We start from the raw sequence: 14,610 nt of genomic DNA, 5'->3' as shown, positions 1-14,610 counted from the left end.
CATTTAGCACCACAAGACACAGCTGCCATAACTGACACAAGTGTGTGGTAATTACACTGATACAATTAAGAAAAGAATTGACTAAGGAGAAAAAAGCAGGCTTAGTTTAACATACAAGGTCTACACTTACCATGCCTCCAGCAGACATGAAGGTTGATCTTGGCAAAAGATTCATCAACATTAACAAGGTGCTGCTGGGAATTGGACCCAGGATCTCCTGTTTACGAGACAGGCGCTTTAAACCACTAAGCCACAGCACCAAGAGACAGGAAAAAGTAGGACCACCACTGCCCTTGTCTGTCAGTTATGTATTTCACAATTACATGATCGTGGCTATGATCCTTGCCAACCGTTGAAATTGGTCAACACTTCCTCTACACAACCGCTTCAAATTCTTTCTTCTCCATAGCTATCCTTCTCCAGGCCACTGCTGTTCACCTCTGTCATGTTCACTGCCCAATGAAGAAGGTAGCTGTGTGGCTTCTAGCAAAGTCTTCAGTATTGAACTATTTTCTCGAGCAGAACTATTGTAATGCCTCCATGGCAGGAGCAAAGACACGTTGTGTGAGTGGCTAGCTGACACTTTTGCTCTTAACATACAAGGTCTACACCTACCATGCCTCCAGCAGACATGAAGGTTATTCTTGGCAAAAGATTCATCAGCATTAACAAGGTGCTGCTGGGATTCGGACCCAGGATCTCCTGTTTACAAGACAGGCGCTTTAACCAACTAAGCCACAGCACCCCCTGGTAAGAATTGCATCTCTTACTTCAGGGATTGTCCAAGTACTACAACTAGTAGCCTGACAGCAAAAATTTTTTTAATTCAAGCCGATTGTACACTCTTCATTATGTCAGTCAGTCAAGACTCCCCTGCTTCTTCACTCAGTGGATCGTGATGGTGGCAATTGAGATAATGAGAATCTGCTGAAACTTCAGCCAGATATCAGTGATCTACTACTTAAGGAAAGTAAGGTATGGGCCCAAGACTATTGTGGGGACAACATTTTTCGAGAAAACACTGACATAGTGTACTCACACGCCTTGAGTCATAGACTCCTGTACTGTAATCAGTCAGCGTCTGCTATGCACATGGCAGCGTCTGGTTGGGCCATGCGGAGATTCAGAACTAAAGCCTCACCTGGAGCAAATGATTTGCTTCTGACAGCTTCTTCCCACAATGACTGCCTTCAGTGGAAAAAATGCAGAAACCTCACAGCATCTCATTCCCTACAGTGAAACTCAAGGCACTGCTGGGATTTGAACCCAGGATCTCCTGTTTACTAGACAGGCACTTTAACCAACTAAGCCACAGCGCCAAGAGACAGGAAAAAGTAGGACCACCACTGCCCTTGTCTGTCAGTTACGTATTTTACAACTCCAAGACTATGGCTATGATCCTTGCCAGTCGTTGAAATTAGTCAACACGTCCTCTACACAACCGCTTCAAATTCTTTCTTCTCCATAACTTTCTTTCTCCAGGCCACTGCTGTTCACCTCTGTCATGTTCACTGCCCAATGAAGAAGGTAGCTGTGTGGCTTCTAGCAAACACTTCAGTATTGAACTATTTTCTCGAGCAGCACTATTGTAATGCCTCCTTGGCGTGAGCAAAGACATGTTGTGCGAGTGCCTAGCTGACACTTTTGCTCTTAACATACAAGGTCTACACTTACCATTCCTCCAGCAGACATGACGGTTGTTCTTGGCAAAAGATTCATCAACATTAACAAGGTGCTGTTGGGATTTGGACCCAGGATCTCCTGTTTACAAGACAGGCGCTTTAAACCACTAAGCCACAGCACCCACTATTAAAAGTTGAAACTCACATTTCCGGGATTATCAAACTACTAAAGTTAGTAGCGTGACAGCAGAAAATGTTTAGAAGCAAGCCAATTGTACACTCTTCATTATTTGAGTCAGTCAAGACTCCCCTGCTTCTTCAATTAGTAGATCGTAATGGTGGCAATTGAGATAATGAGAATCTGCTGAAACTTCAACCAGATCTCAGTGGTCTACTACTTAAGGAAAGTAGGTATGGGCCCAAGATTTTTGTGTGGACAACATTTTTCGAGAAAACACTGACATAGTGTACTCAAACACCTTGAGTCAGAGGCTCCTGTACTGTAATCAGTCAGCGTGTGCTATGCACATGGCAGCGTCTGGTTGGGCCATGCTGAGATTCTGAACTCAAGCCTCACCTGGAGCAAATGATTTGCTTCTGACAGTTTCTTCCCACAATGACGGCCTTCAGTGGAAAGAAGGCAAGAAGCTCACAGCATTTCATTTCCTACAGTGAAATTCAAGGCACTGCTGGGATTTGAACCCAGGATCTCCTGTTTACTAGACAGGCACTATAACCAACTAAGCCACAGCACCAAGAGACAAGAAAAAGTAGGACCACCACTGCCCTTGTCTGTCAGTTATGTATTTCACAATTACATGATCGTGGCTATGATCCTTGCCAACCGTTGAAATTGGTCAACACTTCCTCTACACAACCGCTTCAAATTCTTTCTTCTCCATAACTATCCTTCTCCAGGCCACTGCTGTTCACCTCTGTCATGTTCACTGCCCAATGAAGAAGGTAGCTGTGTGGCTTCTAGCAAAGTCTTCAGTATTGAACTATTTTCTCGAGCAGAACTATTGTAATGCCTCCATGGCAGGAGCAAAGACACGTTGTGTGAGTGCCTAGCTGACACTTTTGCTCTTAACATACAAGGTCTACACCTACCATGCCTCCAGCAGACATGAAGGTTATTCTTGGCAAAAGATTCATCAGCATTAACAAGGTGCTGCTGGGATTCGGACCCAGGATCTCCTGTTTACAAGACAGGTGCTTTAACCAACTAAGCCAGAGCACCCCCTGGTAAGAATTGCATATCTTACTTCAGGGATTGTCCAAGTACTACAACTAGTAGCCTGACAGCAAAATTTTTTTTAATTCAAGCCGATTGTACACTCTTCATTATGTCAGTCAGTCAAGACTCCCCTGCTTCTTCACTCAGTGGATCGTGATGGTGGCAATTGAGATAATGAGAATCTGCTGAAACTTCAGCCAGATATCAGTGATCTACTACTTAAGGAAAGTAAGGTATGGGCCCAAGACTATTGTGGGGACAACATTTTTCGAGAAAACACTGACATAGTGTACTCACACGCCTTGAGTCATAGACTCCTGTACTGTAATCAGTCAGCGTCTGCTATGCACATGGCAGCGTCTGGTTGGGCCATGCGGAGATTCAGAACTAAAGCCTCACCTGGAGCAAATGATTTGCTTCTGACAGCTTCTTCCCACAATGACTGCCTTCAGTGGAAAAAATGCAGAAACCTCACAGCATCTCATTCCCTACAGTGAAACTCAAGGCACTGCTGGGATTTGAACCCAGGATCTCCTGTTTACTAGACAGGCACTTTAACCAACTAAGCCACAGCGCCAAGAGACAGGAAAAAGTAGGACCACCACTGCCCTTGTCTGTCAGTTACGTATTTTACAACTCCAAGACTATGGCTATGATCCTTGCCAGTCGTTGAAATTAGTCAACACGTCCTCTACACAACCGCTTCAAATTCTTTCTTCTCCATAACTTTCTTTCTCCAGGCCACTGCTGTTCACCTCTGTCATGTTCACTGCCCAATGAAGAAGGTAGCTGTGTGGCTTCTAGCAAACACTTCAGTATTGAACTATTTTCTCGAGCAGCACTATTGCAATAGCTCCATGGCGTGAGCAAAGACATGTTGTGCGAGTGCCTAGCTGACACTTTTGCTCTTAACATACAAGGTCTACACTTACCATGCCTCCAGCAGACATGACGGTTGTTCTTGGCAAAAGATTCATCAATATTAACAAGGTGCTGCTGGGATTTGGACCCAGGATCTCCTGTTTACGAGACAGGCGCTTTAAACCACTAAGCCACAGCACCCACTATTAAAAGTTGAAACTCACATTTCAGGGATTATCAAACTACTAAAGTTAGTAGCGTGACAGCAGAAAATGTTTAGAAGCAAGCCAATTGTACACTCTTCATTATTTGAGTCAGTCAAGACTCCCCTGCTTCTTCAATTAGTAGATCGTAATGGTGGCAATTGAGATAATGAGAATCTGCTGAAACTTCAACCAGATCTCAGTGGTCTACTGAGAAAGTAGGTATGGGCCCAAGATTTTTGTGTGGACAACATTTTTCGAGAAAACACTGACATAGTGTACTCAAACACCTTGAGTCATAGACTCCTGTACTGTAATCAGTCAGCGTGTGCTATGCACATGGCAGCGTCTGGTTGGGCCATGCTGAGATTCTGAACTCAAGCCTCACCTGGAGCAAATGATTTGCTTCTGACAGCTTCTTCCCACAATGACTGCCTTCAGTGGAAAAAAGGCAAGAAGCTCACAGCATCTCATTCCCTACAGTGAAACTCAAGGCACTGCTGGGATTTGAACCCAGGATCTCCTGTTTACTAGACAGGCACTTTAACCAACTAAGCCACAGCGCCAAGAGACAGGAAAAAGTAGGACCACCACTGCCCTTGTCTGTCAGTTACGTATTTTACAACTCCAAGACTATGGCTATGATCCTTGCCAGTCGTTGAAATTAGTCAACACGTCCTCTACACAACCGCTTCAAATTCTTTCTTCTCCATAACTTTCTTTCTCCAGGCCACTGCTGTTCACCTCTGTCATGTTCACTGCCCAATGAAGAAGGTAGCTGTGTGGCTTCTAGCAAACACTTCAGTATTGAACTATTTTCTCGAGCAGCACTATTGCAATAGCTCCATGGCGTGAGCAAAGACATGTTGTGCGAGTGCCTAGCTGACACTTTTGCTCTTAACATACAAGGTCTACACTTACCATGCCTCCAGCAGACATGACGGTTGTTCTTGGCAAAAGATTCATCAATATTAACAAGGTGCTGCTGGGATTTGGACCCAGGATCTCCTGTTTACGAGACAGGCGCTTTAAACCACTAAGCCACAGCACCCACTATTAAAAGTTGAAACTCACATTTCAGGGATTATCAAACTACTAAAGTTAGTAGCGTGACAGCAGAAAATGTTTAGAAGCAAGCCAATTGTACACTCTTCATTATTTGAGTCAGTCAAGACTCTCCTGCTTCTTCAATTAGTAGATCGTAATGGTGGCAATTGAGATAATGAGCATCTGCTGAAACTTCAGCCAGATTTCAGTGATCTACTATTTAAGGAAAGTAAGGTATGGGCCCAAGACTATTGTGTGGACAACATTTTTCGAGAAAACACTGACATAGTGTACTCACACGCCTTGAGTCATAGACTCCTGTACTGTAATCAGTCAGCGTCTGCTATGCACATGGCAGTGTCTGGTTGGGCCATGCGGAGATTCAGAACTAAAGCCTCACCTGGAGCAAATGATTTGCTTCTGACAGCTTCTTCCCACAATGACTGCCTTCAGTGGAAAAAATGCAGAAACCTCCCAGCATCTCATTCCCTACAGTGAAACTCAAGGCACTGCTGGGATTTGAACCCAGGATCTCCTGTTTACTAGACAGGCACTATAACCAACTAAGCCACAGCACCAAGAGACAGGAAAAAGTAGGACCACCACTGCCCTTGTCTGTCAGTTATGTATTTCACAATTACATGATCGTGGCTATGATCCTTGCCAACCGTTGAAATTGGTCAACACTTCCTCTACACAACCGCTTCAAATTCTTTCTTCTCCATAACTATCCTTCTCCAGGCCACTGCTGTTCACCTCTGTCATGTTCACTGCCCAATGAAGAAGGTAGCCGTGTGGCTTCTAGCAAAGTCTTCAGTATTGAACTATTTTCTCGAGCAGAACTATTGTAATGCCTCCATGGCAGGAGCAAAGACACGTTGTGTGAGTGCCTAGCTGACACTTTTGCTCTTAACATACAAGGTCTACACCTACCATGCCTCCAGCAGACATGAAGGTTATTCTTGGCAAAAGATTCATCAGCATTAACAAGGTGCTGCTGGGATTCGGACCCAGGATCTCCTGTTTACAAGACAGGCGCTTTAACCAACTAAGCCACAGCACCCCCTGGTAAGAATTGCATCTCTTACTTCAGGGATTGTCCAAGTACTACAACTAGTAGCCTGACAGCAAAAATTTTTTTAATTCAAGCCGATTGTACACTCTTCATTATGTCAGTCAGTCAAGACTCCCCTGCTTCTTCACTCAGTGGATCGTGATGGTGGCAATTGAGATAATGAGAATCTGCTGAAACTTCAGCCAGATATCAGTGATCTACTACTTAAGGAAAGTAAGGTATGGGCCCAAGACTATTGTGGGGACAACATTTTTCGAGAAAACACTGACATAGTGTACTCACACGCCTTGAGTCATAGACTCCTGTACTGTAATCAGTCAGCGTCTGCTATGCACATGGCAGCGTCTGGTTGGGCCATGCGGAGATTCAGAACTAAAGCCTCACCTGGAGCAAATGTTTTGCTTCTGACAGCTTCTTCCCACAATGACTGCCTTCAGTGGAAAAAATGCAGAAACCTCACAGCATCTCATTCCCTACAGTGAAACTCAAGGCACTGCTGGGATTTGAACCCAGGATCTCCTGTTTACTAGACAGGCACTTTAACCAACTAAGCCACAGCGCCAAGAGACAGGAAAAAGTAGGACCACCACTGCCCTTGTCTGTCAGTTATGTATTTTACAACTCCAAGACTATGGCTATGATCCTTGCCAGTCGTTGAAATTAGTCAACACGTCCTCTACACAACCGCTTCAAATTCTATCTTCTCCATAACTTTCTTTCTCCAGGCCACTGCTGTTCACCTCTGTCATGTTCACTGCCCAATGAAGAAGGTAGCTGTGTGGCTTCTAGCAAACACTTCAGTATTGAACTATTTTCTCGAGCAGCACTATTGCAATAGCTCCATGGCGTGAGCAAAGACATGTTGTGCGAGTGCCTAGCTGACACTTTTGCTCTTAACATACAAGGTCTACACTTACCATGCCTCCAGCAGACATGACGGTTGTTCTTGGCAAAAGATTCATCAATATTAACAAGGTGCTGCTGGGATTTGGACCCAGGATCTCCTGTTTACGAGACAGGCGCTTTAAACCACTAAGCCACAGCACCCACTATTAAAAGTTGAAACTCACATTTCAGGGATTATCAAACTACTAAAGTTAGTAGCGTGACAGCAGAAAATGTTTAGAAGCAAGCCAATTGTACACTCTTCATTATTTGAGTCAGTCAAGACTCCCCTGCTTCTTCAATTAGTAGATCGTAATGGTGGCAATTGAGATAATGAGAATCTGCTGAAACTTCAACCAGATCTCAGTGGTCTACTGAGAAAGTAGGTATGGGCCCAAGATTTTTGTGTGGACAACATTTTTCGAGAAAACACTGACATAGTGTACTCAAACACCTTGAGTCAGAGGCTCCTGTACTGTAATCAGTCAGCGTGTGCTATGCACATGGCAGCGTCTGGTTGGGCCATGCTGAGATTCTGAACTCAAGCCTCACCTGGAGCAAATGATTTGCTTCTGACAGTTTCTTCCCACAATGACGGCCTTCAGTGGAAAAAAGGCAAGAAGCTCACAGCATTTCATTCCCTACAGTGAAATTCAAGGCACTGCTGGGATTTGAACCCAGGATCTCCTGTTTACTAAACAGGCACTTTAACCAACTAAGCCACAGCGCCAAGAGACAGGAAAAAGTAGGACCACCACTGCCCTTGTCTGTCAGTTACGTATTTTACAACTCCAAGACCGTGGCTATGATCCTTGCCAGCCGTTGAAATTGGTCAACACGTCCTCTACACAACCGCTTCAAATTCTTTCTTCTCCATAACTTTCTTTCTCCAGGCCACTGCTGTTCACGTCTGTCATGTTCACTGCCCAATAAAGAAGGTAGCCGTGTGGCTTCTTGCAAACACTTCAGTATTGAACTATTTTCTCGAGCAGCACTATTGTAATGCCTCCTTGGCGTGAGCAAAGACATGTTGTGCGAGTGCCTAGCTGACACTTTTGCTCTTAACATACAAGGTCTACACTTACCATTCCTCCAGCAGACATGACGGTTGTTCTTGGCAAAAGATTCATCAACATTAACAAGGTGCTGTTGGGATTTGGACCCAGGATCTCCTGTTTACAAGACAGGCGCTTTAAACCACTAAGCCACAGCACCCACTATTAAAAGTTGAAACTCACATTTCAGGGATTATCAAACTACTAAAGTTAGTAGCGTGACAGCAGAAAATGTTTAGAAGCAAGCCAATTGTACACTCTTCATTATTTGAGTCAGTCAAGACTCCCCTGCTTCTTCAATTAGTAGATCGTAATGGTGGCAATTGAGATAATGAGCATCTGCTGAAACTTCAGCCAGATTTCAGTGATCTACTATTTAAGGAAAGTAAGGTATGGGCCCAAGACTATTGTGTGGACAACATTTTTCGAGAAAACACTGACATAGTGTACTCACACGCCTTGAGTCATAGACTCCTGTACTGTAATCAGTCAGCGTCTGCTATGCACATGGCAGTGTCTGGTTGGGCCATGCGGAGATTCAGAACTAAAGCCTCACCTGGAGCAAATGATTTGCTTCTGACAGCTTCTTCCCACAATGACTGCCTTCAGTTTAAAAAATGCAGAAACCTCCCAGCATCTCATTCCCTACAGTGAAACTCAAGGCACTGCTGGGATTTGAACCCAGGATCTCCTGTTTACTAGACAGGCACTATAACCAACTAAGCCACAGCACCAAGAGACAGGAAAAAGTAGGACCACCACTGCCCTTGTCTGTCAGTTATGTATTTCACAATTACATGATCGTGGCTATGATCCTTGCCAACCGTTGAAATTGGTCAACACTTCCTCTACACAACCGCTTCAAATTCTTTCTTCTCCATAACTATCCTTCTCCAGGCCACTGCTGTTCACCTCTGTCATGTTCACTGCCCAATGAAGAAGGTAGCCGTGTGGCTTCTAGCAAAGTCTTCAGTATTGAACTATTTTCTCGAGCAGAACTATTGTAATGCCTCCATGGCAGGAGCAAAGACACGTTGTGTGAGTGCCTAGCTGACACTTTTGCTCTTAACATACAAGGTCTACACCTACCATGCCTCCAGCAGACATGAAGGTTATTCTTGGCAAAAGATTCATCAGCATTAACAAGGTGCTGCTGGGATTCGGACCCAGGATCTCCTGTTTACAAGACAGGCGCTTTAACCAACTAAGCCACAGCACCCCCTGGCAAGAATTGCATCTCTTACTTCAGGGATTGTCCAAGTACTACAACTAGTAGCCTGACAGCAAAAAATTTTTTAATTCAAGCCGATTGTACACTCTTCATTATGTCAGTCAGTCAAGACTCCCCTGCTTCTTCACTCAGTGGATCGTGATGGTGGCAATTGAGATAATGAGAATCTGCTGAAACTTCAGCCAGATATCAGTGATCTACTACTTAAGGAAAGTAAGGTATGGGCCCAAGACTATTGTGGGGACAACATTTTTCGAGAAAACACTGACATAGTGTACTCACACGCCTTGAGTCATAGACTCCTGTACTGTAATCAGTCAGCGTCTGCTATGCACATGGCAGCGTCTGGTTGGGCCATGCGGAGATTCAGAACTAAAGCCTCACCTGGAGCAAATGATTTGCTTCTGACAGCTTCTTCCCACAATGACTGCCTTCAGTGGAAAAAATGCAGAAACCTCACAGCATCTCATTCCCTACAGTGAAACTCAAGGCACTGCTGGGATTTGAACCCAGGATCTCCTGTTTACTAGACAGGCACTTTAACCAACTACAGTAAGCCACAGCGCCAAGAGACAGGAAAAAGTAGGACCACCACTGCCCTTGTCTGTCAGTTACGTATTTTACAACTCCAAGACTATGGCTATGATCCTTGCCAGTCGTTGAAATTAGTCAACACGTCCTCTACACAACCGCTTCAAATTCTTTCTTCTCCATAACTTTCTTTCTCCAGGCCACTGCTGTTCACCTCTGTCATGTTCACTGCCCAATGAAGAAGGTAGCTGTGTGGCTTCTAGCAAACACTTCAGTATTGAACTATTTTCTCGAGCAGCACTATTGCAATAGCTCCATGGCGTGAGCAAAGACATGTTGTGCGAGTGCCTAGCTGACACTTTTGCTCTTAACATACAAGGTCTACACTTACCATGCCTCCAGCAGACATGACGGTTGTTCTTGGCAAAAGATTCATCAATATTAACAAGGTGCTGCTGGGATTTGGACCCAGGATCTCCTGTTTACGAGACAGGCGCTTTAAACCACTAAGCCACAGCACCCACTATTAAAAGTTGAAACTCACATTTCAGGGATTATCAAACTACTAAAGTTAGTAGCGTGACAGCAGAAAATGTTTAGAAGCAAGCCAATTGTACACTCTTCATTATTTGAGTCAGTCAAGACTCCCCTGCTTCTTCAATTAGTAGATCGTAATGGTGGCAATTGAGATAATGAGAATCTGCTGAAACTTCAACCAGATCTCAGTGGTCTACTGAGAAAGTAGGTATGGGCCCAAGATTTTTGTGTGGACAACATTTTTCGAGAAAACACTGACATAGTGTACTCAAACACCTTGAGTCAGAGGCTCCTGTACTGTAATCAGTCAGCGTGTGCTATGCACATGGCAGCGTCTGGTTGGGCCATGCTGAGATTCTGAACTCAAGCCTCACCTGGAGCAAATGATTTGCTTCTGACAGTTTCTTCCCACAATGACGGCCTTCAGTGGAAAAAAGGCAAGAAGCTCACAGCATTTCATTCCCTACAGTGAAATTCAAGGCACTGCTGGGATTTGAACCCAGGATCTCCTGTTTACTAGACAGGCACTTTAACCAACTAAGCCACAGCGCCAAGAGACAGGAAAAAGTAGGACCACCACTGCCCTTGTCTGTCAGTTACGTATTTTACAACTCCAAGACCGTGGCTATGATCCTTGCCAGCCGTTGAAATTGGTCAACACGTCCTCTACACAACCGCTTCAAATTCTTTCTTCTCCATAACTTTCTTTCTCCAGGCCACTGCTGTTCACGTCTGTCATGTTCACTGCCCAATAAAGAAGGTAGCCGTGTGGCTTCTTGCAAACACTTCAGTATTGAACTATTTTCTCGAGCAGCACTATTGTAATGCCTCCTTGGCGTGAGCAAAGACATGTTGTGCGAGTGCCTAGCTGACACTTTTGCTCTTAACATACAAGGTCTACACTTACCATTCCTCCAGCAGACATGACGGTTGTTCTTGGCAAAAGATTCATCAACATTAACAAGGTGCTGTTGGGATTTGGACCCAGGATCTCCTGTTTACAAGACAGGCGCTTTAAACCACTAAGCCACAGCACCCACTATTAAAAGTTGAAACTCACATTTCCGGGATTATCAAACTACTAAAGTTAGTAGCGTGACAGCAGAAAATGTTTAGAAGCAAGCCAATAGTACACTCTTCATTATTTGAGTCAGTCAAGACTCCCCTGCTTCTTCAATTAGTAGATCGTAATGGTGGCAATTGAGATAATGAGAATCTGCTGAAACTTCAACCAGATCTCAGTGGTCTACTACTTAAGGAAAGTAGGTATGGGCCCAAGATTTTTGTGTGGACAACATTTTTCGAGAAAACACTGACATAGTGTACTCAAACACCTTGAGTCAGAGGCTCCTGTACTGTAATCAGTCAGCGTGTGCTATGCACATGGCAGCGTCTGGTTGGGCCATGCTGAGATTCTGAACTCAAGCCTCACCTGGAGCAAATGATTTGCTTCTGACAGTTTCTTCCCACAATGACGGCCTTCAGTGGAAAGAAGGCAAGAAGCTCACAGCATTTCATTTCCTACAGTGAAATTCAAGGCACTGCTGGGATTTGAACCCAGGATCTCCTGTTTACTAGACAGGCACTTTAACCAACTAAGCCACAGCACCAAGAGACAGGAAAAAGTAGGACCACCACTGCCCTTGTCTGTCAGTTATGTATTTCACAATTACATGATCGTGGCTATGATCCTTGCCAACCGTTGAAATTAGTCAACACTTCCTCTACACAACCGCTTCAAATTCTTTCTTCTCCATAACTATCCTTCTCCAGGCCACTGCTGTTCACCTCTGTCATGTTCACTGCCCAATGAAGAAGGTAGCTGTGTGGCTTCTAGCAAAGTCTTCAGTATTGAACTATTTTCTCGAGCAGAACTATTGTAATGCCTCCATGGCAGGAGCAAAGACACGTTGTGTGAGTGCCTAGCTGACACTTTTGCTCTTAACATACAAGGTCTACACCTACCATGCCTCCAGCAGACATGAAGGTTATTCTTGGCAAAAGATTCATCAGCATTAACAAGGTGCTGCTGGGATTCGGACCCAGGATCTCCTGTTTACAAGACAGGCGCTTTAACCAACTAAGCCACAGCACCCCCTGGTAAGAATTGCATCTCTTACTTCAGGGATTGTCCAAGTACTACAACTAGTAGCCTGACAGCAAAAATTTTTTTAATTCAAGCCGATTGTACAATCTTCATTATGTCAGTCAGTCAAGACTCCCCTGCTTCTTCACTCAGTGGATCGTGATGGTGGCAATTGAGATAATGAGAATCTGCTGAAACTTCAGCAAGATATCAGTGATCTACTACTTAAGGAAAGTAAGGTATGGGCCCAAGACTATTGTGGGGACAACATTTTTCGAGAAAACACTGACATAGTGTACTCACACGCCTTGAGTCATAGACTCCTGTACTGTAATCAGTCAGCGTCTGCTATGCACATGGCAGCGTCTGGTTGGGCCATGCGGAGATTCAGAACTAAAGCCTCACCTGGAGCAAATGATTTGCTTCTGACAGCTTCTTCCCACAATGACTGCCTTCATTGGAAAAAATGCAGAAACCTCACAGCATCTCATTCCCTACAGTGAAACTCAAAGCACTGCTGGGATTTGAACCCAGGATCTCCTGTTTACTAGACAGGCACTTTAACCAACTAAGCCACAGCGCCAAGAGACAGGAAAAAGTAGGACCACCACTGCCCTTGTCTGTCAGTTACGTATTTTACAACTCCAAGACTATGGCTATGATCCTTGCCAGTCGTTGAAATTAGTCAACACGTCCTCTACACAACCGCTTCAAATTCTTTCTTCTCCATAACTTTCTTTCTCCAGGCCACTGCTGTTCACCTCTGTCATGTTCACTGCCCAATGAAGAAGGTAGCTGTGTGGCTTCTAGCAAACACTTCAGTATTGAACTATTTTCTCGAGCAGCACTATTGCAATAGCTCCATGGCGTGAGCAAAGACATGTTGTGCGAGTGCCTAGCTGACACTTCTGCTCTTAACATACAAGGTCTACACTTACCATGCCTCCAGCAGACATGACGGTTGTTCTTGGCAAAAGATTCATCAATATTAACAAGGTGCTGCTGGAATTTGGACCCAGGATCTCCTGTTTACGAGACAGGCGCTTTAAACCACTAAGCCACAGCACCCACTATTAAAAGTTGAAACTCACATTTCAGGGATTATCAAACTACTAAAGTTAGTAGCGTGACAGCAGAAAATGTTTAGAAGCAAGCCAATTGTACACTCTTCATTATTTGAGTCAGTCAAGACTCCCCTGCTTCTTCAATTAGTAGATCGTAATGGTGGCAATTGAGATAATGAGAATCTGCTGAAACTTCAACCAGATCTCAGTGGTCTACTGAGAAAGTAGGTATGGGCCCAAGATTTTTGTGTGGACAACATTTTTCGAGAAAACACTGACATAGTGTACTCAAACACCTTGAGTCAGTTGCTCCTGTACTGTAATCAGTCAGCGTGTGCTATGCACATGGCAGCGTCTGGTTGGGCCATGCTGAGATTCTGAACTCAAGCCTCACCTGGAGCAAATGATTTGCTTCTGACAGTTTCTTCCCACAATGACGGCCTTCAGTGGAAAGAAGGCAAGAAGCTCACAGCATTTCATTCCCTACAGTGAAATTCAAGGCACTGCTGGGATTTGAACCCAGGATCTCTTGTTTACTAGACAGGCACTTTAACCAACTAAGCCACAGCACCAAGAGACAGGAAAAAGTAGGACCACCACTGCCCTTGTCTGTCAGTTATGTATTTCACAATTACATGATCGTGGCTATGATCCTTGCCAACCGTTGAAATTAGTCAACACTTCCTCTACACAACCGCTTCAAATTCTTTCTTCTCCATAACTATCCTTCTCCAGGCCACTGCTGTTCACCTCTGTCATGTTCACTGCCCAATGAAGAAGGTAGCTGTGTGGCTTCTAGCAAAGTCTTCAGTATTGAACTATTTTCTCGAGCAGAACTATTGTAATGCCTCCATGGCAGGAGCAAAGACACGTTGTGTGAGTGCCTAGCTGACACTTTTGCTCTTAACATACAAGGTCTACACCTACCATGCCTCCAGCAGACATGAAGGTTATTCTTGGCAAAAGATTCATCAGCATTAACAAGGTGCTGCTGGGATTCGGACCCAGGATCTCCTGTTTACAAGACAGGCGCTTTAACCAACTAAGCCACAGCACCCCCTGGTAAGAATTGCATCTCTTACTTCAGGGATTGTCCAAGTACTACAACTAGTAGCCTGACAGCAAAAATTTTTTTAATTCAAGCCGATTGTACACTCTTCATTATGTCAGTCAGTC

At 44.4% G+C, this 14,610-nt stretch overlaps 28 non-coding genes across 28 annotated transcripts; all 28 read right to left on the bottom strand.

Annotated features, from left to right (window-relative positions):
* Window positions 1-186: 186 nt before the first annotated feature.
* Window positions 187-260, bottom strand: trnat-cgu (transfer RNA threonine (anticodon CGU)). The gene has a single exon. It is a non-coding gene; the product is annotated as a tRNA-Thr (tRNA).
* A 411-nt stretch (window positions 261-671) lies between these two features.
* trnat-ugu (transfer RNA threonine (anticodon UGU)) lies at window positions 672-745 on the bottom strand. The gene has a single exon. It is a non-coding gene; the product is annotated as a tRNA-Thr (tRNA).
* Window positions 746-1,245: 500 nt separating this feature from the next.
* Window positions 1,246-1,319, bottom strand: trnat-agu (transfer RNA threonine (anticodon AGU)). Its single transcript has one exon. It is a non-coding gene; the product is annotated as a tRNA-Thr (tRNA).
* A 411-nt stretch (window positions 1,320-1,730) lies between these two features.
* Window positions 1,731-1,804, bottom strand: trnat-ugu (transfer RNA threonine (anticodon UGU)). The gene has a single exon. It is a non-coding gene; the product is annotated as a tRNA-Thr (tRNA).
* Window positions 1,805-2,303: 499 nt separating this feature from the next.
* Window positions 2,304-2,377, bottom strand: trnat-agu (transfer RNA threonine (anticodon AGU)). Its single transcript has one exon. It is a non-coding gene; the product is annotated as a tRNA-Thr (tRNA).
* Window positions 2,378-2,788: 411 nt separating this feature from the next.
* On the bottom strand, window positions 2,789-2,862 carry trnat-ugu (transfer RNA threonine (anticodon UGU)). Its single transcript has one exon. It is a non-coding gene; the product is annotated as a tRNA-Thr (tRNA).
* A 500-nt stretch (window positions 2,863-3,362) lies between these two features.
* Window positions 3,363-3,436, bottom strand: trnat-agu (transfer RNA threonine (anticodon AGU)). The gene has a single exon. It is a non-coding gene; the product is annotated as a tRNA-Thr (tRNA).
* Window positions 3,437-3,847: 411 nt separating this feature from the next.
* On the bottom strand, window positions 3,848-3,921 carry trnat-cgu (transfer RNA threonine (anticodon CGU)). Its single transcript has one exon. It is a non-coding gene; the product is annotated as a tRNA-Thr (tRNA).
* Window positions 3,922-4,415: 494 nt separating this feature from the next.
* Window positions 4,416-4,489, bottom strand: trnat-agu (transfer RNA threonine (anticodon AGU)). The gene has a single exon. It is a non-coding gene; the product is annotated as a tRNA-Thr (tRNA).
* Window positions 4,490-4,900: 411 nt separating this feature from the next.
* Window positions 4,901-4,974, bottom strand: trnat-cgu (transfer RNA threonine (anticodon CGU)). The gene has a single exon. It is a non-coding gene; the product is annotated as a tRNA-Thr (tRNA).
* Window positions 4,975-5,474: 500 nt separating this feature from the next.
* Window positions 5,475-5,548, bottom strand: trnat-agu (transfer RNA threonine (anticodon AGU)). The gene has a single exon. It is a non-coding gene; the product is annotated as a tRNA-Thr (tRNA).
* Window positions 5,549-5,959: 411 nt separating this feature from the next.
* Window positions 5,960-6,033, bottom strand: trnat-ugu (transfer RNA threonine (anticodon UGU)). The gene has a single exon. It is a non-coding gene; the product is annotated as a tRNA-Thr (tRNA).
* A 500-nt stretch (window positions 6,034-6,533) lies between these two features.
* trnat-agu (transfer RNA threonine (anticodon AGU)) lies at window positions 6,534-6,607 on the bottom strand. The gene has a single exon. It is a non-coding gene; the product is annotated as a tRNA-Thr (tRNA).
* A 411-nt stretch (window positions 6,608-7,018) lies between these two features.
* Window positions 7,019-7,092, bottom strand: trnat-cgu (transfer RNA threonine (anticodon CGU)). Its single transcript has one exon. It is a non-coding gene; the product is annotated as a tRNA-Thr (tRNA).
* A 494-nt stretch (window positions 7,093-7,586) lies between these two features.
* On the bottom strand, window positions 7,587-7,660 carry trnat-agu (transfer RNA threonine (anticodon AGU)). The gene has a single exon. It is a non-coding gene; the product is annotated as a tRNA-Thr (tRNA).
* A 411-nt stretch (window positions 7,661-8,071) lies between these two features.
* On the bottom strand, window positions 8,072-8,145 carry trnat-ugu (transfer RNA threonine (anticodon UGU)). Its single transcript has one exon. It is a non-coding gene; the product is annotated as a tRNA-Thr (tRNA).
* Window positions 8,146-8,645: 500 nt separating this feature from the next.
* On the bottom strand, window positions 8,646-8,719 carry trnat-agu (transfer RNA threonine (anticodon AGU)). The gene has a single exon. It is a non-coding gene; the product is annotated as a tRNA-Thr (tRNA).
* Window positions 8,720-9,130: 411 nt separating this feature from the next.
* Window positions 9,131-9,204, bottom strand: trnat-ugu (transfer RNA threonine (anticodon UGU)). Its single transcript has one exon. It is a non-coding gene; the product is annotated as a tRNA-Thr (tRNA).
* Window positions 9,205-9,704: 500 nt separating this feature from the next.
* On the bottom strand, window positions 9,705-9,783 carry trnat-agu (transfer RNA threonine (anticodon AGU)). Its single transcript has one exon. It is a non-coding gene; the product is annotated as a tRNA-Thr (tRNA).
* A 411-nt stretch (window positions 9,784-10,194) lies between these two features.
* Window positions 10,195-10,268, bottom strand: trnat-cgu (transfer RNA threonine (anticodon CGU)). Its single transcript has one exon. It is a non-coding gene; the product is annotated as a tRNA-Thr (tRNA).
* A 494-nt stretch (window positions 10,269-10,762) lies between these two features.
* trnat-agu (transfer RNA threonine (anticodon AGU)) lies at window positions 10,763-10,836 on the bottom strand. Its single transcript has one exon. It is a non-coding gene; the product is annotated as a tRNA-Thr (tRNA).
* A 411-nt stretch (window positions 10,837-11,247) lies between these two features.
* trnat-ugu (transfer RNA threonine (anticodon UGU)) lies at window positions 11,248-11,321 on the bottom strand. Its single transcript has one exon. It is a non-coding gene; the product is annotated as a tRNA-Thr (tRNA).
* A 499-nt stretch (window positions 11,322-11,820) lies between these two features.
* Window positions 11,821-11,894, bottom strand: trnat-agu (transfer RNA threonine (anticodon AGU)). Its single transcript has one exon. It is a non-coding gene; the product is annotated as a tRNA-Thr (tRNA).
* A 411-nt stretch (window positions 11,895-12,305) lies between these two features.
* Window positions 12,306-12,379, bottom strand: trnat-ugu (transfer RNA threonine (anticodon UGU)). The gene has a single exon. It is a non-coding gene; the product is annotated as a tRNA-Thr (tRNA).
* Window positions 12,380-12,879: 500 nt separating this feature from the next.
* On the bottom strand, window positions 12,880-12,953 carry trnat-agu (transfer RNA threonine (anticodon AGU)). Its single transcript has one exon. It is a non-coding gene; the product is annotated as a tRNA-Thr (tRNA).
* A 411-nt stretch (window positions 12,954-13,364) lies between these two features.
* Window positions 13,365-13,438, bottom strand: trnat-cgu (transfer RNA threonine (anticodon CGU)). The gene has a single exon. It is a non-coding gene; the product is annotated as a tRNA-Thr (tRNA).
* Window positions 13,439-13,932: 494 nt separating this feature from the next.
* On the bottom strand, window positions 13,933-14,006 carry trnat-agu (transfer RNA threonine (anticodon AGU)). The gene has a single exon. It is a non-coding gene; the product is annotated as a tRNA-Thr (tRNA).
* A 411-nt stretch (window positions 14,007-14,417) lies between these two features.
* On the bottom strand, window positions 14,418-14,491 carry trnat-ugu (transfer RNA threonine (anticodon UGU)). The gene has a single exon. It is a non-coding gene; the product is annotated as a tRNA-Thr (tRNA).
* Window positions 14,492-14,610: the final 119 nt, after the last annotated feature.

Source organism: Paramormyrops kingsleyae, chromosome 25 (assembly GCF_048594095.1).
Source record: "Paramormyrops kingsleyae isolate MSU_618 chromosome 25, PKINGS_0.4, whole genome shotgun sequence".
In the NCBI taxonomy this organism is placed as follows: domain Eukaryota; kingdom Metazoa; phylum Chordata; class Actinopteri; order Osteoglossiformes; family Mormyridae; genus Paramormyrops; species Paramormyrops kingsleyae.
Note: the sequence above shows the minus strand (reverse complement) of the source record. Positions and strands in the feature narration are given on the sequence as shown.